The sequence below is a fragment of the Sciurus vulgaris genome (genome assembly GCF_902686455.1).
Source record: "Sciurus vulgaris genome assembly, chromosome: 8".
Lineage (NCBI taxonomy): Eukaryota > Metazoa > Chordata > Mammalia > Rodentia > Sciuridae > Sciurus > Sciurus vulgaris.
In genome coordinates, this window is record NC_136468.1 from 807,353 (window position 1) to 830,872 (window position 23,520).

General features: G+C 49.7%; 1 protein-coding gene and 1 pseudogene across 6 annotated transcripts in view; both read left to right on the plus strand.

The window, feature by feature from the left end:
- The window catches only part of PTPRN2 (protein tyrosine phosphatase receptor type N2), a 712,067-nt gene that overhangs the window by 231,497 nt on the left and 457,050 nt on the right, over positions 1–23,520 (plus strand). The gene's annotated exons all lie outside the window — the stretch shown is intronic.
- On the plus strand, positions 15,011–17,032 carry LOC306667976 (epidermal growth factor receptor substrate 15-like; annotated as a pseudogene). Its single transcript has one exon. The product of its transcript is annotated as an epidermal growth factor receptor substrate 15-like (transcript).

Genomic DNA, 23,520 nt, shown 5'->3' on the forward strand with positions numbered 1-23,520 from the left:
GGGAAGAGGGGAGGCCACCAGCCCAGCAGGAGGAGGAGGAGGACCTAGGGGAACAGGAGAGGCCACCAGCCCAGCAGGAGGAGGACCTAGGGGAACAGGAGAGGCCACCAGCCCAGCAGGAGGAGGACCTAGGGGAACAGGAGAGGCCACCAGCCCAGCAGGAGGAGGACCTAGGGGAAGAGGAGAGGCCACTAGCCCAGCAGGAGGAGGACCTAGGGGAAGAGGAGAGGCCACCAGCCCAGCAGGAGGAGGACCTAGGGGAAGAGGAGAGGCCACCAGCCCAGCAGGAGGAGGACCTAGGGGAACAGGAGAGGCCACCAGCCCAGCAGGAGGAGGACCTAGGGGAACAGGAGAGGCCACCAGCCCAGCAGGAGGAGGAGGCGGACCTAGGGGAACAGGAGAGGCCACCAGCCCAGCAGGAGGAGGAGGAGGACCTAGGGGAACAGGAGAGGCCACCAGCCCAGCAGGAGGAGGAGGACCTAGGGGAAGAGGGGAGGCCACCAGCCCAGAAGGAGGAGGACCTAGGGGAACAGGAGAGGCCACCAGCCCAGCAGGAGGAGGAGGAGGACCTAGGGGAACAGGAGAGGCCACCAGCCCAGCAGGAGGAGGAGGACCTAGGGGAAGAGGGGAGGCCACCAGCCCAGCAGGAGGAGGACCTAGGGGAACAGGAGAGGCCACCAGCCCAGCAGGAGGAGGAGGAGGACCTAGGGGAAGAGCGGAGGCCACCAGCCCAGCAGGAGGAGGACCTAGGGGATCAGGAGAGGCCACCAGCCCAGCAGGAGGAGGAGGAGAACCTAGGGGAAGAGGGGAGGCCACCAGCCCAGCAGGAGGAGGAGGAGGACCTAGGGAACAGGAGAGGCCACCAGCCCAGCAGGAGGAGGACCTAGGGGAACAGGAGAGGCCACCAGCCCAGCAGGAGGAGGAGGAGGACCTAGGGGAACAGGAGAGGCCACCAGCCCAGCAGGAGGAGGAGGACCTAGGGGAAGAGGGGAGGCCACCAGCCCAGAAGGAGGAGGACCTAGGGGAACAGGAGAGGCCACCAGCCCAGCAGGAGGAGGAGGAGGACCTAGGGGAACAGGAGAGGCCACCAGCCCAGCAGGAGGAGGAGGACCTAGGGGAAGAGGGGAAGCCACCAGCCCAGCAGGAGGAGGACCTAGGGGAACAGGAGAGGCCACTAGCCCAGCAGGAGGAGGAGGAGGACCTAGGGGAAGAGGAGAGGCCACCAGCCCAGCAGGAGGAGGAGGAGGACCTAGGGGAACAGGAGAGGCCACCAGCCCAGCAGGAGGAGGAGGACCTAGGGGAAGAGGGGAGGCCACCAGCCCAGCAGGAGGAGGACCTAGGGGAAGTGGGGAGGCCACCAGCCAGCAGGAGGAGGACCTAGGGGAACAGGAGAGGCCACCAGCCCAGCAGGAGGAGGACCTAGGGGAAGAGGGGAGGCCACCAGCCCAGCAGGAGGAGGACCTAGGGGAAGAGGAGAGGCCACCAGCCCAGCAGGAGGAGGACCTAGGGGAACAGGAGAGGCCACCAGCCCAGCAGGAGGAGGACCTAGGGGAAGAGGAGAGGCCACCAGCCCAGCAGGAGGAGGACCTAGGGGAACAGGAGAGGCCACCAGCCCAGCAGGAGGAGGACCTAGGTGAACAGGAGAGGCCACCAGCCCAGCAGGAGGAGGAGGAGGACCTAGGGGAACAGGAGAGGCCACCAGCCCAGCAGGAGGAGGAGGACCTAGGGGAAGAGGGGAAGCCACCAGCCCAGCAGGAGGAGGACCTAGGGGAACAGGAGAGGCCACTAGCCCAGCAGGAGGAGGAGGAGGACCTAGGGGAAGAGGAGAGGCCACCAGCCCAGCAGGAGGAGGAGGAGGACCTAGGGGAAGAGGAGAGGCCACCAGCCCAGCAGGAGGAGGAGGACCTAGGGGAAGAGGGGAGGCCACCAGCCCAGCAGGAGGAGGACCTAGGGGAAGTGGGGAGGCCACCAGCCAGCAGGAGGAGGACCTAGGGGAACAGGAGAGGCCACCAGCCCAGCAGGAGGAGGACCTAGGGGAAGAGGGGAGGCCACCAGCCCAGCAGGAGGAGGACCTAGGGGAACAGGAGAGGCCACCAGCCCAGCAGGAGGAGGACCTAGGGGAACAGGAGAGGCCACCAGCCCAGCAGGAGGAGGACCTAGGGGAAGAGGAGAGGCCACCAGCCCAGCAGGAGGAGGACCTAGGGGAAGAGGAGAGGCCACCAGCCCAGCAGGAGGAGGACCTAGGGGAAGAGGAGAGGCCACCAGCCCAGCAGGAGGAGGAGGAGGACCTAGGGGAACAGGAGAGGCCACCAGCCCAGCAGGAGGAGGAGGAGGACCTAGGGGAACAGGAGAGGCCACCAGCCCAGCAAGAGGAGGAGGACCTAGGGGAAGAGGGGAGGCCACCAGCCCAGCAGGAGGAGGACCTAGGGGAAGTGGGGAGGCCACCAGCCAGCAGGAGGAGGACCTAGGGGAACAGGAGAGGCCACCAGCCCAGCAGGAGGAGGACCTAGGGGAACAGGAGAGGCCACCAGCCCAGCAGGAGGAGGAGGAGGTCCTAGGGGAAGAGGGGAGGCCACCAGCCCAGCAGAAGGAGGAGGAGGACCTAGGGGAACAGGAGAGGCCACCAGCCCAGCAGGAGGAGGAGGAGGACCTAGGGGAAGAGGAGAGGCCACCAGCCCAGCAGGAGGAGGAGGAGGACCTAGGGGAAGAGGAGAGGCCACCAGCCCAGCAGGAGGAGGAGGACCTAGGGGAAGAGGGGAGGCCACCAGCCCAGCAGGAGGAGGACCTAGGGGAAGTGGGGAGGCCACCAGCCAGCAGGAGGAGGACCTAGGGGAACAGGAGAGGCCACCAGCCCAGCAGGAGGAGGACCTAGGGGAAGAGGGGAGGCCACCAGCCCAGCAGGAGGAGGACCTAGGGGAACAGGAGAGGCCACCAGCCCAGCAGGAGGAGGACCTAGGGGAACAGGAGAGGCCACCAGCCCAGCAGGAGGAGGACCTAGGGGAAGAGGAGAGGCCACCAGCCCAGCAGGAGGAGGACCTAGGGGAAGAGGAGAGGCCACCAGCCCAGCAGGAGGAGGACCTAGGGGAAGAGGAGAGGCCACCAGCCCAGCAGGAGGAGGAGGAGGACCTAGGGGAACAGGAGAGGCCACCAGCCCAGCAGGAGGAGGAGGAGGACCTAGGGGAACAGGAGAGGCCACCAGCCCAGCAAGAGGAGGAGGACCTAGGGGAAGAGGGGAGGCCACCAGCCCAGCAGGAGGAGGACCTAGGGGAAGTGGGGAGGCCACCAGCCAGCAGGAGGAGGACCTAGGGGAACAGGAGAGGCCACCAGCCCAGCAGGAGGAGGACCTAGGGGAACAGGAGAGGCCACCAGCCCAGCAGGAGGAGGAGGAGGTCCTAGGGGAAGAGGGGAGGCCACCAGCCCAGCAGAAGGAGGAGGAGGACCTAGGGGAACAGGAGAGGCCACCAGCCCAGCAAAAGGAGGACCTAGGGGAAGAGGGGGGGCCACCAGCCCAGCAGGAGGAGGACCTAGGGGAACAGGAGAGGCCACCAGCCCAGCAGTAGGAGGAGGAGGACCTAGGGGAACAGGAGAGGCCACCAGCCCAGCAGGAGGAGGAGGACCTAGGGGAAGAGGGGAGGCCACCAGCCCAGCAGGAGGAGGACCTAGGGGAACAGGAGAGGCCACCAGCCCAGCAGTAGGAGGAGGAGGACCTAGGGGAACAGGAGAGGCCACCAGCCCAGCAGGAGGAGGAGGACCTAGGGGAAGAGGGGAGGCCACCAGCCCAGCAGGAGGAGGACCTAGGGGAACAGGAGAGGCCACCAGCCCAGCAGGAGGAGGACTTAGGGGAAGAGGGGAGGCCACCAGCCCAGCAGGAGGCGGGGGCGGACCTAGGGGAAGAGGCGGGGCCACCAGCCCAGCAGGAGGAGGACCTAGGGGAACAGGAGAGGCCACCAGCCCAGCAGGAGGAGGACCTAGGGGAAGAGGAGAGGCCACCAGCCCAGCAGGAGGAGGACCTAGGGGAAGAGGAGAGGCCACCAGCCCAGCAGGAGGAGGAGGAGGACCTAGGGGAACAGGAGAGGCCACCAGCCCAGCAGGAGGAGGAGGAGGACCTAGGGGAACAGGAGAGGCCACCAGCCCAGCAGGAGGAGGACCTAGGGGAACAGGAGAGGCCACCAGCCCAGCAGGAGGAGGAGGAGGTCCTAGGGGAAGAGGGGAGGCCACCAGCCCAGCAGAAGGAGGAGGAGGACCTAGGGGAACAGGAGAGGCCACCAGCCCAGCAAAAGGAGGACCTAGGGGAAGAGGGGGGGCCACCAGCCCAGCAGGAGGAGGACCTAGGGGAACAGGAGAGGCCACCAGCCCAGCAGTAGGAGGAGGAGGACCTAGGGGAACAGGAGAGGCCACCAGCCCAGCAGGAGGAGGAGGACCTAGGGGAAGAGGGGAGGCCACCAGCCCAGCAGGAGGAGGACCTAGGGGAACAGGAGAGGCCACCAGCCCAGCAGGAGGAGGACTTAGGGGAAGAGGGGAGGCCACCAGCCCAGCAGGAGGCGGGGGCGGACCTAGGGGAAGAGGCGGGGCCACCAGCCCAGCAGGAGGAGGACCTAGGGGAACAGGAGAGGCCACCAGCCCAGCAGGAGGAGGAGGAGGACCTAGGGGAAGAGGGGAGGCCACCAGCACAGCAGGAGGAGGACCTAGGGGATCAGGAGAGGCCACCAGCCCAGCAGGAGGAGGAGGAGGACCTAGGGGAAGAGGGGGGGCCACCAGCCCAGCAGGAGGAGGAACTAGGGGATCAGGAGAGGCCACCAGCCCAGCAGGAGGAGGAGGAGGAGGACCTAGGGGAAGAGGGGAGGCCACCAGCCCAGCGGGAGGAGGACCTAGGGGATCAGGAGAGGCCACCAGCCCAGCAGGAGGAGGAGGAGGACCTAGGGGAAGAGGGGAGGCCACCAGCCTAGCAGGAGGAGGAGGAGGACCTAGGGGAAGAGGGGAGGCCACCAGCCCAGCAGCAGGAGGAGGAGGAGGAGGAGGAAGAGGCCGCCCCTCTGTGTGTCTGCCTAAAGAAGACAGGGGTGCTCAGATACAGAGACCCCATTTGAGCCCCTCAGTTCAGCAGTTGAAGTGGGGTAGCCCCCACTATCCCTCCTTGAATATAAAGCTAGAGAGATGCAGGAGGTGCCTTTGGGAAGCAGCTGATTCCAGGCCAACGACTGCCCTCAATAGCGACATCACAGGGCATTTGGAGCCGGGCTCTGTGTGTTTGCAGTGGAGGCTCTTGAGGTCAGAAGGAGCTGTTAACACTAAGAAGTCTCTAATGAGCTTTCTGCCTGAAGAGCTGCAGTGGCTGCGGAGGCATCACTGTGGCTGTTGTGCTGAGGACTTGGGGCCTGCAGAGCACTCATATGCCCTTTGCACCAATCGCAGCCCAGCATCCCTAGGTGTGACCTGCTGGGCCAGCGTCCTGTATCATGTGGCCCCAGAGTGTGTTTAGAGGGTGGCTGGGGAGTTGCAGGCCTGGCCGCTTCTGGCCCACGAGTGGAGAAGGAGGAAATGGTGGTATGAAGGACAGATCTCAGTGTGCAGACTAGCTCCCAGTCCTCACCAGAGGCAGCAGCCAGAGGCTGATGTATGGGTTGTGGAGGCTGGCCATTTCTGCCACCCTTAGGTCATATCCAGTCTTGAGCTCCAGGAAAGTGGACATGGATTTCAGTGTCTACCTGGAGCATCTGGGTTCCAGTACCTATAGCACATGCCAACTTGTAGGAATAGGGTAGTTCTTGTACTTGAGGGCTACCTGGAGCTGGGGTGAGGGCAGGAAGCTAGCAAGAGAGCTCATGATTCTCTGTTCTGACCTAACCAGGGAGCTTGAGGTCCATTCAGGTGTGGAGAGGTGGATGGGGCAGGAGCGAGTCTCTGCCTGGACTCCTGGTAGAGCTACCCACGTGGTCTTCCAACGCTCCCACCAGCCATGGAAAGACATGCATGTCCTGTGCTGCCCATGTGGGCCCGGGCAGGGATCTTTGAGCTGCAAGAATCAAGTGCCACAACAGCAGCATCCTTGTCGTGTGTGGCATGTAGCAAGAGCTTAGGCAGGTGCCCCAGGAACACCTCTGGCCCTATGCCACAAATATCTTAAATATTTAAGAACACTAAAAGCACATGCAGCAAATTCTCCAGCTGTAGATCTCAGTGTGCCTGGTGTCGCCATGCAGTCCCATCGGGTGTGTGTTATTTCCTCTGCTGAATTGCTGTCTTCTTCCTAGTGTGACATGTCTGGGAGGTGTCCTTTCACTTGCTGCACCTCTGTACTTGTTCCTTGGGGACAGTGTGTTAGCAAGCACTGGACTGAGTCTGGGACCTTTACCCATAGGACCTCCTTTGAATCGTGGCAACACTAGTCCCCTTAAAGGGCCCTGACTGAAATGGAGGTGTAAGGTGTTGAGAGTGGATTTAGATTCAAGGAGGAAGAGTTGCTATAATAAAATCCAGCCTTGATCAGTGGTCAGGGTCACCTCAAAGGGTCTGCCAAGTGGCCAGTGTGGGCCTCCCAGGCAGGGGTTTGTGAGCATCTGAAGAGTGCAGGTCCTTACATGGATCTTGCCCTCTTGTCCTTCATGTCCTCCACAGGTGGGATGACTGTGTCCTGGCCCTGGATAGGCTGCTGGGGTTCTCTGGGCTCCCAGCTCCTGTCTGGACCTCACAGGTGGCCAATGCATCCATCCCAGCAGCAGGAGTTCACGAGCTGCACAGGACAATAGCTGCTTACAGGGAGTTGCTGCCCTGGTGCCTCTGGCCAAGCATACCTCTGCCTGTTCTGCCTGTGGTTTGAGCCTGCACTCCTGGGACTTGGGTAGAAGTCCCTACAGGGACCACAGGGGACTGGGAGGCTGGCAAAGAAGGGGGTCTTGACTCCAGTGCTTTGCTGCTCCTTTTCCACCACCTTACCTCTGTGCTCTCTGCATGTGCCTGCTTCCTGGCAGCCTCCTCCTGCTGGCTTGCTGGCATGCTTCCTACCTGCCTCTGAACTGCCTGTGAGCATGCTTCCCTCCACTGGCCCACAGTGATGGATCTCAAGGCACAGAACTTCCCCAGTCCAGGGTAGGTCCCATAGCTATGCTGATGTACACCTAGGTTCCTGTTCCTGGTGAGCTGCTTAGAGGTGTACAGTCTCCTCTGGGTGGCTGAGTAGACCAGAAACTGCTATCTTCTTGTTACACCCTTTGTGCCTCTTTGCTCTCCACTACTGGTCTCTCCTGGGAACTGGGAGCTGGTGTTCTTGATGAGGGTCATCCCTTTCAGACTTCCCAACCCCATGAAGTCCAGCAGCAACAGCTCATCTAATTTGAATTTGTGTGAGTGTTACATGTTTAAGGACTGTAGCCTTGTTATATAAGTATTTGGATATCTGTAGGCTGAAAGATCAGTAGTTGGGGCATTTTCAGAGCACATGTGGTGGGTTTTATAGCTCCCTGGGGCTTTATCCAAATAAACTCCTCCTCGGGGCCTCCAGGAAAAGTTACATCAAGTGTTTTCATGGCTTCTGTCAACCATGATTTATGAATGTCTACATTACTATATGTCAGGGACAAATCAATGATAATGCTTTATAAAGCAGAGCTTTGTGCATGCCGTCTTACTCCCTGATGCAAGTCTTCAGTGCAGTTCAAATCGCGTGCTGAGCAGACGGTCGTGCAGGCTCCAACACCAGGCCTTACGTCCAGCAGCAGCTGACCTGAAGGCAGCCAGTGGCAGCATTCTGTCTGATGCAGTTCTGATGAGCACCCTGGCTCCCGCAGAGACACAGGGGACGTCTTATATGTTAGGGAGCCAGTGTTCTCACCTTCCTTACAGAGCACACACTCTGCACATGTCCCTGCTGGTCCACCCTCATCCCAGGTTGGTTGCAGGTGGGGTCTCCAGGAGGAGGCAGCCCCACTCTTGGTGCCCTCTTGGAAAATGCCATCCACCAGCAGGTACATACACAAGGTCAACTCACACTGCAGATATGGTGGCAGAGCCCTTCTCTAGCTAAAACAGCACATAAATGGTAAAGAGAAGCCACTGCTAGCATCCCAGCCAGGCATCAGCAAAGGAGGCAGGGCACATTCTGAGAAGTCACCTTCCTTAAGATGGTGCCTCAGCAGAAGTCCGTGAACAGATGCTCAAAACCCTCCCCAGAGTGCTGACTGTGAGGTGATAGGGGCTAGCTGGGGCTGTCCCGGAGAAAATGGGCATTTCCATTCCATGCTTCCTCACCCTGCCAGAAACAGGATGCAGGGCTCAGCTGGCTCTGGGAGAGTAGGCAAAGCAGAGGCAAGAACAGGATGGTGGAGACTCAGCTTCCTCAACAGTACTAAGTAGAAATAACCAAAACACAGACAGTAGGGAAAAAACAAAACAAAACTTTGAGAAGTGGTGGAAGGAAGGAGCACACAGGCCCACCTGCTGAGGCTCCTCCTACCTGCCAGGGCCCTCCTCTGTGCTGAGGCTTCTCCCACCTGCTGGGAGAGGCTGCAGCTGTGTGGGCAGGACCAGGGACAGCAGTTTCCGGACAGGTCAGAGTCTCAGTCCCTACCAGGTTTTGGGAACTGTCAACATGAGGCAGCATGGAGCAGGACTCTTAGCACAATTCCAGGAGAAAAGTCCAGTGGGAACACCCCACACCCCAGGGCAGGTGTACAACATCATGGCAGATGAGTTCCTGGCAGCCAGGAGGCAGAGAGGGAGAGAAAGGGACCAGGAATAAGAAATGCCTTTCAGAGCACATCCCAGTGACCTACTTATGCCAACCATGTGCACCACCCAGCTTCTACCACTCCCCCAGTCCAGTCAGCCACTGGTGTGTTATCTACTGACAAGGCCAGAGCCCTCATGATCAGTCTCTCCCCAAAGCCTCGTCTCCAGACAGTGCTGTGTGGGGTCCAAGCATTCCACCTGTGAGCCTTTTGGGGGACCCTCCTGACCCACCATAACTGCAAGTCTAGGTCAAGCCATATTACAGTTCCAGACAAGAGGTTTCTAAAGGACAGAGCAAGTAGAATCTGACCCAAAGGTTAAGGGAAAAAAGGGGACAGATACCATATGAAGGCAGAGAGGCCAAGCCTATTCATCCTGTTCCCATCCTACATGAGACATCTGTAGGCCCATATAAAGAGCCCATGTTTTCAGAAAAGGTGTCATTCTTGTCCTGAAGAGGACCCAGGGCAACGTCATCCTCATAACCCATCTAAGGTGTGATCTATAGCAGAGCTAGTGGAAGGCTTGCAATGTATTGCCCAACTGAGTGACCTTCAAGTCAACCAAGAGCAAGTGAAACTAGAGAGATTATTTAGGTTTCACCTCCACAACAGTCCCACCTGAAGTGGGGTTAACACTCCATCTGCAAAGTGAAAATTGCCTCAAATATCTCTTAGATATAAAGGACGGGTTTTGGCCAGTATAGTTCTCAGAAGAAAAGCTTCATCACCTGCTCCCCAGGTAGGACTCTGTGCAGCCAAAAGTGCTGAGCAAGGTCACTGCTCACCCTCTTTCACAGCACAGAAGTTGCATGTGGGAATTGGCTGGCACTGGCAGCAGTAAAGCCTCCTGGAGACCCCAGCCTGCACTCTCCTGTTCTGACCTGCTTACTTTTCTTTCTCTGTCCTCTCACCTTGTTTTTATTACCTAACCATCCCAAATTCTGTTGTGCTTCAGGCAATTATGTTTGTGTTTAAGACAAAAGGATGGAAATGGGATTAATTTGCTTTGATTGGCTCTTTTGCAACAAAGGAAATAAATTCTCTACCCAATAAACCCCTTCTGTTTCTTTGGCCAGAATTGGTCACATAGGACCCCAGAAGCAGGAGAGACTGTAAAGTGAAGATTTTAGTTTTTAGTACCTGTGGGATCAGGTGGGGTGAGGGCCACCAGCTGAGCCCATGCAAAAGGAAGGGTGAAGCATAAGTCACAACAGTAGAAAAGGAACAACTTGAGGAGAGTGAAGGCAATGAATAGTAAAGAAAGAAGTTAATGGATGAAATATGGAAATCCATTAAAACTGCTGAGTTACATTAGAGCTGTTTTAAATAAGAAGAAAAGGAAGCCACTGGTTAGACTAGGTAAGAGGAAAGAGAACAAGTGTGCAGAATTAGATGCAAAAGATCAGATACTCTGAGAGCCTCAGGTGAGTATCCATAATAGCATGAATATCTCTAAGAAATCTGAATGAAATAAATTACTTTCAATGACAATAGTTTCTGAATCTGACCATAGATTCAAGATACCTAAATAGATGGCTGATATTGAAAGACTTTGGGAAATTGATCAGATATATACAAAACTCACCCCCATCCACCTATGAAGTATGAAGGAATTGGGCTTATAAGTGATTACTGCAAATCTTCAAGAAATTGAAGAATTAAATGCCATTTAAAGTGTTCCAGACTCTAGAAAAGCACTGTAAGTTTCCAAGGTAAAAACACCATGCTGTAGCTTGTTAGTAAAACAGAAGAGGGGGATTTCAAGATGTTGGAATACAAAAGGTTACTTTCCTGACTGCTCCATGGTGTGAAACCAAGAGAGCAGATAGGCAACTTCTTGGCAAGCCAATCTCTGTTGTTCTCCCTTTCACTCTTTCTTTAGTATGTTACTTCTGTTTTCTTTCGTGCCTCAGAATCATCACATTCTACATCACTTCTATTCTCCCCCTGTCCACCATTCAAAATTGTAAACTCTTTTGCAAACTGACTATTTCCATTGTAGGCAATAACTGATCATATTTCTGTTCATTGTGACAATTAATATTTGTAGATGTCATAGCAGGAACTATTTGATTTAATGCTGTATATTGTTTGCATTGGTTGTGGTTATTATTTGTATCCCCCTAAATGGTGAGGTACTGGAAATCTCCAGGGACACTATAAGCGTACAGGGTAGAAATTCTACTGACTCAGATCCATATTGTTGAATGGGTAGACATACATACAACATGAAAAAGCAAGGGAACAAATGGCCCCAAACAAACCAAGATACTTCAACAACAGAATCCAATGGCATCATGGTGGAAGAAATGTCAGGGAAGGAGTTTAAAATGAACATAGTTAAACTGATCTTTGAGATAAAGGACAATGTAACAAGTGAAATCAGAGGCAAAATACAGGAAGTGAAATATCACTTCAGTAAAGAGATGGAGATTCTGGGAAAAAAATCAAACATAAATGCTCAAAATGAAGGAATCAGTAAACCAAATTAAAAATTCAGTGGCAAGTATCACCACAGACTAGAACACTTGGAAGACAGAATATCAGGCAATGAAGACAAAATATATATTTTAAATAAAGCTGACTATGGAGAGAAGATGTTAGGGGACTATGAACAGAACTTCCAAGAAATGTGGGATAACCTGAAAAGACCAAATTTAAGATTTATTGGAATTGATGAAGACTTGGAGATACAAACCAAAGAATGCACAATCATTCAATGAAGTAATACCAGAAACTTTCCCAAACCTAAAGAATGAAATGAAAAATCAGATACAGGAGGCTTACAGGACCCCAAATATACAAAATTACAACAGACCCACACAAGGCACATTATTATGAAAATGCCTAACATATAGAATAAGTATAGAATTTTAAAGGCTGCCAGAGAAAAAAAATGACAAATCATATTTAGAGGGAAACCAATCTGGATCACACTGATTCTCAACCCAGACCCTTGAAACTAGGAGCTCTTGGAATAACATATACCAAGAGAGTGGACCCCCACCAGGAAGACTATGCCCAACAAAACTAAGCTTCAGGATTGATGATGAAATAAAAACCTTCCATGATAAACAAAAGTCAAAAGAATTCACGACTAGAAAGCCTGTACTATAAAACATACTCAGTGAAATGTTTCATGAAGAAGAAATGAAAATTAAAAATGAAAACCAGCAAAGGGAGGAACTATACTAGAGGAATAGTCAACCAAAGGAGAAACTAATTCAAATTAAAAATCAGAAAAAAAAATCAAATGACAGGGAATAAAATTGATTTCTCAATAATAACATTGGATGTAAATGGCCTAAACTCAATCAAAAGACATAGATTGGCATATCGAATTGAAAAACAAGACCCAACAATATGCTCTCTCCAAGAGACTCACCTCACAGGCAAGTCATCCACAGATGAAGGTAAAAGGGCAAGAAAAAACATAACATTAACATGGATCTCATCAACATATGGTTTTATATCCTCACATCAGATAAAGTTGACTTCAAGCAACAAAGAAGGCCATTTCATACTGCTTAAGGGAATTGTGTATCAACAAGACATAACAATCGTAAATATTTATGCCTCAAACAACAGAGCACGTACATACATCAAACCCTTCTTAGTTTTAAGAATCAAATAGCCCACAACACAATAATACTGGTTGAGTTTAACACACCCTTGTCACCACTGGATAGATCCTCCAAACAAAAATAAAGAAGCTATGGAACTAAAATATTACAATTAATAATTTAGACATCAGACATATATAGAATATTTTATCCATCAATGACTGAGTATACTTTCTTTTCAGCAGCACATGGATCATTTTCTAGAAGAGACCACATCTTAGGTCACAAAGCAACTCTTAGTAGATACAGAAAATAGAGATATTACCTTGCATTGTGTCATATCATAATGGAATAAAATTAGAAATCAATGATAAAATAAAAATTAGAAGCTACTTTTAACACCTGGAAACTAAATAATATGCTATTGAATGATAAATGGATAGCAGAAGAAATCAGGGATAAAATAAAAAACACTTAAATAGAGGTAAATGAGACTAGTGACACAACATAGCAGAATCTCTGGGACACTATGAAGGTAGTGCTAAAAGGAAAATTCATTGCCCTGAGCACATTCTTTAGAAGTATATAAAGTCACCAAATAAATAACCTAATATTACATCTCAAAACCCTAGAAAAAGAAGAATAACATGAAAAGTAGCAGAACACAGGAAATAATTTTTAAAAAAGCTGAAGTCAATGAAACTGAAACAAAAAAAATTCAAAAAATTTGGTTCTTTTAAAAAATAGGTAAGTTAGCCAAGCTAATGGAGAGAAGAAACTCAAATTACTAAAATTTGTGATCAAAAAGGAAGTATCACTACAGACACTACTGAAATACAGATGATAATCAGAAACTATTTTGAAAATTTTTTATACTCTAATAAAATAGGAAATCTTGAAGATGTTGACAAATTTCTAGAGACATATGACCTACCCAAATTGAATCAGGAGGACATAGAAAATTTAAACAGATTAATTTTAAGGAATGAAATTGAAGATACAATCAAAAGCCTACCAAGATAGAAAAAATCACTGCCAACAGAAGGACCAGATGAATTTTCAGCCAAGTTCTTACAGACCTTCTAAGAACTAAAACCAATCCTCCTCAAATTAATCCAAGGAAAAAAAAAAAAAAAAGAAAGAGACAACCATTTAGACTTATTCTGTTGTCCCGGCCCGCAGGACATCAACGGGTACCTGGAGGGGGGTGCTGGGATTGAAAGACACAAGAGACACGAGAAATGGAGACAAGACAAAAGCCTGATCAAGTCTCGTTTATTAGAGGAATAAACACAGTTAATATAAAGTACAGAAACCAATCAGAGTAAAGCGCGCGAAGACTAGTCTCGCACCAGAACTCCAATAAGGAAGTGTAATTGTGCAATCATGAAGCACCACGCAATCTAGTGTGATGCACCTGGTATAGTCTGACAGGTGTGTAAACAGGTAATGGCATGCCCCACCAACATCTGGCAGGCGCCATCTTAGCTCAGCATGAGGTGAGGCAGGGGGCGTGACCATGAGTCAAAGCGCCTGACCATGAGCCAAGGCGCGTGACCTTGAGGCAAGGCAGGGCGCGTGACCTGCCGGCTCCGGACATTCTGTGAAGCTGGTATCACCCTGATACCAAAACCAATTAAGGGAACATTGAGGAAAGAAAACTTCAGACCAATATCCCTGATGAATATTAAGATTTTATTAAGATGCAAGCATTCTTAATAAAATACTGGCAAAGTACGTATAAAAACCCACTAAAAATACAGTGCACGTGATCAAGTGGGGTTCATCCCAGGAATGCAAGTTTGGTTCAGCATATGGAAATCAATTAATTCATCACACCAATAGACTTAAAGACAAGAATCACATGATTATCTCAGCAGATGCAGAAAAAGCATTTGACAAAATTCAGCATCTGTTCATGTTCAAAACCCAAGAAAAATTAGGGATAGTAGGAACAGACCTCAATAGCGTAGAAACTAAATATATTAAATTCAAGGCCAACATCATTCTAAATGGATAAAAATTGAAAGCATTCCCTCTAAAAACTGGAATAATACAAGGATGCCCTCTTTCACCACTTTTACTCAACCTAGTCCTTGAAACCCTAGCCAGAGCAATTAGACAAGAGAAAGAAATTAAAGGGATACAAATAGGAAAAGAATTGCTCAAACTACCCCTGTTTGCTGACAACATTATTCTATATTTAGAAGACCTAAAAAAAACTCTACCAGGAAACTTCTCAAACTCATAAACAAATTCAACAAATTCGCCAGATATAAAATTAACACCCATAAATCAATTACATTCCTATACATCAATGATGCATCCATTGAAAGAGAAATTAGGAAAACCATTCTACTCACAATAGCCTCAAAAAATAAAATATATGGTAATCAATCTAACAAAAGAGGTGAAAGACCTCTAGAATGAAAACTATAGAACTCTAAAGAAAGAAATTAAAGAAGACCTTAGAAATGGAAAGACCTCCCATGTCCTTAGAAAGGATTAATATCATCAAAATGGCCATACTACCAAACATGCTATACAGATTTAATGCAATTCCCATTAAAATTCCAATGATGTTCTTCATTGAAACAGAAAAAGTAGTCGAGAAATTCAGTTGGAAAAATAAGAGGTCCAGAATAGTCACTTTTCCTTAGCGACAGAAGTGAAGCAGGAGGCATCACAATATCTGACTATGGAAGGTGGGGAAGGGCAGTGGTAAGGAATGTTGTCAAAGCTCAGGGAGAGGAGTCTTGCCTACTCCCAGCTCCCTTTGCCTCTTTCTCCCTGGAGCCCCTGTTGCCCATCCTTCCTTCCCCTCCCTGCATGATGGAAACACCATGCATGGCTGTAGCAGCCCAGCTCTTCCTGTCACAGTTATCAAGTGGGAATCCTGTATATGAAAAATACTACGGACAGGATGATACAGGCAGTACTGGAAGAATGTTGACTTCAGATGCTGCTGCTTTTCTGAAAAAATCAGGGCTTCCAGTCTTGATGCTTGGAAAGACTTAGGATCTAGCTGACACAGATGGCAAAGGCATCCTGGACAAAGACTTCTTTGTGGCTTGGTGTCTTGTAGCCTGTGCCCAGAATGGATCGGAGGTTTCACTGACAGCTTGACCTTGGCTGTTCTGACACCAAGCTTTCATGATACCAGTGGTCCTTTGCTAACCAGTAGAACCTAAGCAGCTGAGTTTTCATGGACTGTTAAATGTGAAGATAAGGCCAAATATGACGTGATTTTTGATAGTTTAAGCTCAGTGGATGGATTTTTATCTGGAGGTAAAGTGAAGCCAGTGCTGCTCAACTCTAAGTGGCCTGCGGAAGTTCTTGGAAGAGTTTGGGAGTGAGCGACATTGACATGATGGAAATCTTGACGGACGAATTGCAGTCGCCTTGTTTCTGGTATACCGCATGTTGGAGAAAGAACCTGTGCTCATGCCTTGCCTCCAGCCTTGGTCCCACCTCCTAAGAGAAAACGGGAGATAGACACTGCAGGAAAGCCACGTATGATAGGCTCTTTTTGAAAACTGATATCTGTATATGAATGGATTTGTATCAGGATTGGAGGTCTGTGAAATCTTCCTGAAAACAGGTTTACTCTCTATCTTCTTAGCCCATATTTGGGCATTATATGACACAAAGGACTGTGGGAAACTTTTAAAGAATCAGTTTGCCTTGACATTTCATTTAATCAAAAGTTAGTAAAGGGCATTGATCCTACTCACATTCTTAGTCCCGAGATGATTGCACCATCAGGCAGGACCAGTTTGCAAGAGAACATCATAGGATCAAGTCCTGTTGCAGATTTCTCTGCTATTAAGCTAGATACTCTTAACAGAGAAATAGTTGACCTGCAGAGGGAAAAGAATAATGTGAAACAGGACCTTAAGGAGAAAGAAGATACTATTAAACAGAGGACAAGTGAGGTTCAGGATCTTCAAGAGGAAGTTCAAAGGGAAAATGTTAATCTACAAAAACCGCAGGCTCAGAAGCAGCAATACAGGACTCCTTGGAGAACTGATAAGCAGAAAGCCCACTGGAGGAGCAACTCAAGGAAGTCAGAAAGAAATGTGCTGAGCAGGCCCAGCTGATCTCCTCTCTGAACGCAGAAATAACTAACCAGGTTGCACAGATCTCCACTTCTAAAGAATCAGCTCAGTCCTACAACAAAAACCGAGAAGTGGAGGAGAGTGTGGAGTCACAGAAGGCTCAGCGGGAACCTCTTTAGCAGACCCACACGATTCACAGCAGATCTATTCAGTGCAAATGAGACTGATGGAAGTGGAAGATCTGGAAAATCATCATGGCCAGGCAGATTTGTGAGTAGTTCATGCAGCATTCTTGTAAATGGTGCTTCAGATTATTGTAGCCTCAACATCAGCAGCAGCGAGGCAGTCGACCTTAAAGAAGAGGCTGGAGGCCAGAACAACCTGGAGTCTGAGTCCATACACCCAGAGTCTCCAGCAAGTAGTCCTGAAATACCACCTCATGTGGCTGATGAAAATGATGTGGTAACTGCAGCTGTTAATGAAAATGTTTGTCCTGAATTTGACAATGACAGACATTCAAAAGAGGAAGATCCATTTAATACAGAATCAAATTCTCTGTCAGGTCCAGTTGCAGATACCAACTTGGATTTTTTCTGGTCTGATCCTTCTGTTGGCAGTGATTTTTTTCAAGGATGATCCTTTTGGGAAAATTGATACATTTGGTGGTGAATCTGTTTGCATCTGACTTTCTTTTTTAAAATTTATCTGTAAAATTACCTTTCTAATTTATTTGTTTTTAAAATTTTGATTCATTTTACACAAATGGGGTACAACTTTCACTTCTCTGGTTGTACACAAAGTAGACACATAATTTGTGTAATCATACATGGACATAGGGTGATGATGTTTGTCTCATTCTATTATCTTTCTTTCCCCCACCCCCACCCCACCCATTTTTCTCTATACAATTCATTCTTCCTCCATTCTTGCCTCCCCCCACCCCCTGTTATGTATCATCAGCCACTTATCGGAGAAATCATTTAGCCTTTGGTTTTCTGGGATTGGCTTATTTCATTTAGCATGATATTTTCCAACTCCATCCATTTACCTGCCAATGCCATAATTTTATTCTTTATGGCTGAATAATATTCCATGTGTATATATTTATCAGTTTCTTTATCCATTCATCTATTGAAGTGCATCTAGGTTGGTTCCATCTGACTCTTTCTTCAAGCAGTCTTCTACTGAATCCTTTGGCACTTCAAGTATCAACCCTTGCAGTGTATCTGACCAGGGTAATACAACGTCTAGAAACTCTGAAGCATGATCATCTGTTTGCTCCTGGCGGGATAGTTGTTACTGCAGCAAGTGGTTCAGCCACAGACCCCTTTGCTTCTTTTTGGAAATGAATCATTTGAAGGTGGATTTGCTGACTTCAGCATGCTGTCAAAGACCAACAGTGAGGATCCTTTTAATTCAGCCACATGAAGCTCTGTCAGCAATGTGGTTACTCCAAAAACATGAGTTTGATGAAACATTCATCAAGAGTGAAGATGTGGGCTGGTTGAGTGCTTGCTAACACAAGTGAGGTCCTAGGCACCACATAAAATAAATGAATAAAATTAAGGTATTGTGTCCCTCTGCAGCTAAAAAACTTATTAAAAAAAAGTGAAGATGTTCCCCCAGCACTGCCACGCAAGAGGGAACTCCAAGACCCTGCCCACCACCACCTGTATCCCCCTGGAGAAGGTACGACTGATGGGCCAAGAGGGAATGCGAGAGAGAAGAGCAAAGCCTTGCTGCCTGAACCAGCAAGAGTGAGATGACCAAGAACTGGCACTCAGCAAATCCGAGATACCAGATGCGTAAGAATCCGCTGTCCTTTGTCCACAGCACAGTACTCTTCTTCCTACATGTTGAAGCTCTGTACCATGTGTATAAAACTACCTATGAGCATGGGAGTAAAAAAGGTTCGAGATTCCTATAACTGCAACAGAAGTCCAGCTCTCTTCTTTTATACTCTCAGATTTGACTTTCATTATTTCCTCTAAAGCAGTGACCTAATTTGACAGCTTCAGGCAGGCCCCAGTTCTGACAGGCATTTCCTGGGAGCGTCAGCCTGCTGTGCTCCTTGTGTTGTGCGGGTAGAGCACTAAGCCTCTGCCTTTTGGAATGCGGAGAGGGCACTGCACCCCTTGCTACTCTTGTTCTGTGGTTGTTCTGATCAGGGTTAGTGGGGTTCATAGCATCTGCAGTATTCTCCCTTGATTTGAATGGTGAAGGAGGGGAAGGGAAAAAATATCCCGTTTCTTTTATGATTGGTGTAAACTAGTTAGTGTAAAGTACATTTTTGTTTTTCCTTGGAGTACAAATACCATTTAATTTGTTTTTTATAGACAAGGAAAAATATTTTGCACAATCTATTCCACTATGAAGAAAAGATGCTTTAGATTGAACTGTAACTTCATACTTCAAAATTTTCCTAAATAAAAAACATTAAAACCTAAAAAAAAATTGTACCTTAGAGCTCTAGTAACAAAAATAGCATGGTATTGGCACCACACAGACATGAAAACCAGAATAGAAGACACAGAGACAGACATATGGTCACTCCATACTAGACAGAGGTGCCAATAACATTCCCTGGAGAGAAGACGGCCTCTTCAACAAATGGTGCTGGGAAAACTGGAAATCCATGTAGCAAAATGAAATTATCTCTCACCCTACACACACACACACACACACACACACACCTCAAAGTGGATCAAGGACCTAAGAATTAGATCAGAGACCCTGTACCTACTAGAAGAAAATGTAGGCCCAACTCTCCATCATAGGCCACGGAACTGAATTCTTTAGCAAGCCTCCTAAGGCATAAGAAGTAAAATCCAGAATCAATAAATGGGATGGAATCAAGTTAAAAAGTTTCTTCACAGCAAAGGAAGCATTGGAGAAAATCTTTGCCGCCTGCACCTCAGATAGAGCATTGATCTGTAGTATATATAAAGAAGGGAAAAAACACCAAACAACCCACCCCCCAAATAACCCAGTCAGAAAATGGGCAGAGGAACTGAATGGGCACTTCACAAAAGAAGCACCACGATCAGCCAACAAATACATGAAAAAATGTCAACATCACTGGAAATCAGAGAAATGCTGACTGAGACGACGCTGAGGGTTCACTTTACTCCAGAACAGCAATAGTCAGAAATACAAGTAACCGTGTTGGCGAGGCTGTGGGGACAAGGCACTCCCATTGCCGGTGGGACTGCAAACTGGTATGACCACTCTGGAAAGCAGTGTGGAGATTCCTCAAAAAACTTGGAATGGAACCACCATTTGACCCAGCTATCCCACTCCTCGGTTTATACCCAAAGGACTTAAATTCAGCACACTACAGTGACACAGCCACACCAGTGTTTATAGCAGCTCAATTCACAATAGCTAAGCTATGGAACCATCCAAAGTGCCCTTTAACAGATGAATGGATAAAGAAAATGTGATATATATACACAATGTAATATTACTTAGGCATAAAGAAGAGTGAAATCATGCCTTTTGCCGGTAAATGGATGAAACTAGGAAATATTATGCTAAGTGAAATAAGCAAGTCCCAAAAAACCAGAGGCCCTATATTCTTTCTGATTTGCAGACAATGACTCACAATAATGGGAATAGGAGAACGGAAGTTCATTGGATTAGACAAAGGGGAATGAAGGGAAGGGATGGGGGGTGGGACAGACAGTAGAATGAACCGGACATCCCTTCCCCATGTGCCAATGTGAACACTCGACCAGTGTAACTCCACATCATGCTCAACACAGGAATGGGAAGTTACACTCCATGTGTGTGATACGTCAAAACACTCTACTATCATGTGTAACTAAAAAGAGCAAATTAAAATATTTTTGAAACAAAACAGGGCCAGAAACACACTCAGGCACATATGAACACAATAAAAAATGGATTCGTAAATCAGCAGGAAGAGGACACCTTGCTCAGTAGGTTGTGTTATCACTGTTTTGGGGAAAAACTCTTCAGTTCTTCTTTACACAAAAATTAAATTCCAAATGGGTCAATAACAAATTAAAGTGATAGAAAAAGCTGCAGAAGAAGGCATGAATGAATTTGGTTTGTATTGTGGGAGCCAGTTCTCATCAGCTTTTCCATCACTGTGACCAAAAGACAAGACAGGAGCGATTTTAGAGGAGGAAGAGCTTCTTCGGGGCTCATGGTTTCAGAGGTCGGCCCACTTCACTGCCTCGTGCCCACGGTAAGGCAGCACGTCATGGCAGAAAAGTGTGGTGGCAGAAAGCTGCCAAGGGTGTGACAGCTAGGAAGCAGAGGGAAACCAAGGTCACCAGTGACAAGGTGCACAGCTCCAGGCACGGCCCAGAGATCCACCTCCTCCAGCCACACCGCCTGCCCACAGCGAGCACCCAGTTAATTCATATTGGGATTCCTGCGCTGATTGGTGGGGAAGCAGGGCTGCTGACGTTGTCTTTCATGGCAGCACACTTGGTGTCGTTGCCAAGGCAAATTTATAACTGATTGGAAATGAGCTGTAAACATCAGTCAGCATCAGTCTGAAAGAAAACATCAGAATTGTGACTCAGATATCACACAAGTTTTCATCGCACCACAAGACAGCCAGGGGGGCAGAAACAAGAATTGGTTTGAGACTGATTGAACATAGGAAATAAACATGCTTTTAGACTTTTTTTTTTTGATAAGCCTCTTCTTTTGCTTCCTCTCTGTGCCAGGGAGTGTGTGTATGTGAGGGCTGCGTGTGAGTTTGCATGTGGAAGTGTGTGGTGTACACGTATGTAGCATGTGAGTGTGGTGTGTCTGCATGTGTGTTTCATTTTGTGTTCAGTCTTAAACATTGTTCAATTCGTTGCAAACATTTAACAGTTTGGGTTCAAATAGAAGCCCCTCCCTGCTGTCTGGAGCAAGAGAGTGGCTGGCTCCCCACCTGGCTGCCTCCAGCAGCACCGCTGGCCCTGGGGACCGTGCCCTACTGCTCCCTCCTGGCCTGCAGCTTGGCCACAGGCTTGTCAGGCAGCAGGTGTCCATGTGTGTCTCGCACGAGGGCCAGGAGGAGGTGAGCTGGGCTCCAACCCAGCCTCAGTGTGGAGCCCGAGTGGGACCTCTGCAAAGAGCAGGGTCCCGAGAGCTGCCTGGCCCCCGTTGCTCACCAGGCTTCCTTACACTTGGTGTGGTGGCGGGTGGGGCCTTGCTTCAGGGTTTTATCTCAAAAGCTTGGTGAACCACCCTCGTTTACTCCATTTTCAAGGAGATCTCTAATTCTGCATCCTTCGTGGCAAAGTCTTAGTTTTATTTGATACATTTTATCTTCTCAGGTGTTCCTGTCTGGTGTCATGGGTGCATTGACCCCTTCCCATATCCCAGGTGTGGTCCTGTGCAATGTGGGTCAAGAGGGCAGACAGTGGCACTTGCCCCTCAGGCCAAAGGCTGGTGTGCTGACTGCTAGCACAGGGTTTGAGCATGTGGCATGCTCTCTCTGAACCTTGGTTTTCTCTCTGGAAACAGGGGTCCCAGCTGTCCTTTTCATTGTGTGAGGTGTGAGCATGCTGTTGCTCAGGGAGCATGTGCCGCTGGCTTCCGAGTGGTCTGTGCATCTTCCTGGAGACTTTGCAGGGTTCAAGGGCACCTTCCCTCCTTGTCCCTTCCCCTGCAGAGGAGCTCCACCGTGCATGGAACCCTCCTCCCAGATCCACGCACCTTCCTGTTGGCTGACCCAGCAGGCTGGGCACCTCTCAGGGCCTGGCACATGCCTGGGGACCCCTTACTCTTGTGGATGTTTGCTGTGGAGTGTCTCTCCAGGGGCAAGGGTCTGAGCAGGGAAGCAGGGCCTATGCGATCAGTCTGGAGGTGGCGCGTGTCTGCCGCATCATCCCATGTCAGCATTCTCTCCAGCCCCTGAGATCTAGCCATGGCCCCACTCAGGCTGTGACCACACTCCCCTCCTTGCTTCTGAAAGTCTTTCCCACGTCCTAGGAGCTCACGCTGCTTGGAGCTCCCTGACTGGATCCACCAACAGGGGATCAGCTGGGACTGAGTTACTAATAAGCCTGTTATTGTGGTTGCAAGCACTTTTGGCATCAGTCTTTTACAAAGATCAAAAGGAAAAGAAGATGCTCTTTAAAAAATAGGCTGTCCTGCTTGAAAAGTCTTGTGGACTAGGCCAGTCATCTAATGTGCATCACGTGACGCTTTCTCTTTGGGGCCCCACTTCTGAACCAAACCGCCTCTTACCATCCAGATGCTCCTCCTCCTTCCAGAAGGGGCTTCCTTCCTTCAGATGCCATGCTGTCCACGGGGTGCTGTCCTGCAGCTCCTCCTGCATGTGGGAGCTGGCTCTGAGGGAGAGGGCTTCCCCAAGGCCATGCACATCCAGGGCAGAGCCAGGGTCGGGACCTGCCTTCTGCCTTCTGCCTTCTGGTCTGCAGACCTCCCAGCTCTGATTCTCTCTCCACCCGACACTGCAGCAGCCTCTAGCCTGTGGGGAGACCATCCATGCCCTTCTGCCATTTCCACAGTGGGGTGCCCCTCCCCACTGGAAGCATGTGTTTTAACTCATGTGAGGCATTTATGTTTTGCCACGTGCTCCAAAGCTCAGAGAAGCATGTATTTTAAGAAGTCTAGTAAAGCGACCAGCAGCTAGCCCAGGGGGCCCAGCTCTGATGACTCATGGAGTCACTGTGGTGAGCATGCCACGCGCAGGTGGAGCAGACACCGCAGGCCTCCTGGGCTCAAGGCTGGGCACAGCTGGAGTCATGTAGATGACAGCCTGCTGGGAAGTGAACCCCTCGCCTGCTTGATGGACCAGTTTCTACCTCCACAAACCGAACGGGACAACCACAGTACTGGAAACGAAGGGTAACATGGCGGCTTGCAGGAACTGCCTCACGCCCATCTGCTCAGCCACTGGCCCACCCAGGAGATATCCTGTCTCACCTGGGGAGAGCCGCCCAGAGGTCCAGGGCCAGTTCTTGTTGGGCCTTGGGACAGGCAGCACCCTCTCGCATGCAGTCTGGAGGACTCCCTGCCCAGTCAGTCCACGGGGGTGGGTCCTCCTGTTCTTCGGGGGCTTTAATCCACTCCACGAGATCTGCTCCAACGAGGGGTCTCTGGCTCAACGCAGGCCAGGAGCCCACGTGCTCTCTCCAGCAGGGGAGGAGGCGCCTGCTAATGGCCTTGTGCAGCCCT